The 1,282-nt window shown below is 48.1% G+C and overlaps 1 protein-coding gene across 1 annotated transcript in view; it reads right to left on the reverse strand.

Annotated features, from left to right (window-relative positions):
• The window catches only part of LOC104537247 (leucine-zipper-like transcriptional regulator 1), a gene marked incomplete at both ends in the record, with an annotated part of 18,658 nt that overhangs the window by 14,507 nt on the left and 2,869 nt on the right, over positions 1 to 1,282 (reverse strand). The gene's annotated exons all lie outside the window — the stretch shown is intronic.

Consider the following 1,282-nt stretch of genomic DNA (forward strand, 5'->3'; position numbering starts at 1 on the left):
CTGCCTCGGTGGTGCATCCACAAAACACAAAGCAAGGCAGTGAGGGGTCCGGTTCAGAATTTTACACTCTGTGTCCTTCTTTACAGAAAAAAGAACCTCAATGCACACAGAAAATAAAAAATCCCAATTAATTCCTTGCCAGGCCTCAAATACTCTTGAATATTTTATAGAAAGTAGCTAAATTGCGGGTAGATGAGGTACTTCACAGGTGGTGCATCCACAAAACACAAAGCAAGGCAGTGAGGGGTCCGGTTCAGAATTTTACACTCTGTGTCCTTCTTTACAGAAAAAAGAACCTCAATGCACACAGAAAATAAAAAATCCCAATTAATTCCTTGCCAGGCCTCAAATACTCTTGAATATTTTATAGAAAGTAGCTAAATTGCGGGTAGATGAGGTACTTCACAGAATCACAGAATCACTCGGTTGGAAAAGCCCTCTGAGATCACCATGTCCAACCGCTCCTGTCTACCCCCTAAACCATATCCCTAAGTACCTCGTCTACCCGCTCTTTAAACACATCCAGGGATGGTGACTCCACCACCTCCCTGGGCAGCCTGGTCCAGCTTCTGACGACCCTCTCAGGAAAGAACTTCCTCCTTATCTCTGACCTGAACCTCCCTTGGCACAGCTTGGTGCCGTTTCCCCTTGTTCTATCCCCATCACCTGGGAGAAGAGCCCAGCACCCACCTCTCCACAAGCTCCCTTGAGGCAGTTGTAGGTGGTGCTGAGGTCTCCCCTCAGCCTTCTCTTCTCCAGGCTAAACAAGCCCAGTTCCCTCAGCCGCTCCTCATCAGGCTTGTTCTCCAGAGCCCTCCCCATCCTTGTGGCTCTTCTCTGAACACGCTCCAGAATCTCAACATCCTTCTTCTAGTGAGGGGCCCAGAACTGAACACAGCACTTGAGGTGCGGCCTCACCAGTGCCGAGTACAGGGGGATGATCACCTCCCTGGACCTGCTGGTCACACCGTTTTTAATACAGGCCAAGATGCCGTTGGCTTTTCTGGCAATAGCCATTGGCTTTTTCTTAATGATATGGTTTAGTGGGTAGACAGGAACGGTTGGACATGATGATCTCAGAGGGGTTTTCCAACCGAGCGATTCTGTGATTGTGACTCTGTGTAAATAGTGGGACAATTAACAGCACTGTAATTGCAGTAAAGTGGCAACCTGTGCGTGCTATAGAAATCCAATGTTTTCACGCTCTTAGAAGCCCCCTTCTAACACATAAATGAGACCAGGACAGAGCTCACAAAGCTCATTTGGAATTGCTCAGCCAGGG

Source organism: Mesitornis unicolor, unplaced genomic scaffold, assembly GCF_000695765.1.
Source record: "Mesitornis unicolor isolate BGI_N332 unplaced genomic scaffold, ASM69576v1 scaffold17962, whole genome shotgun sequence".
Taxonomy (NCBI): Eukaryota; Metazoa; Chordata; class Aves; order Mesitornithiformes; family Mesitornithidae; genus Mesitornis; species Mesitornis unicolor.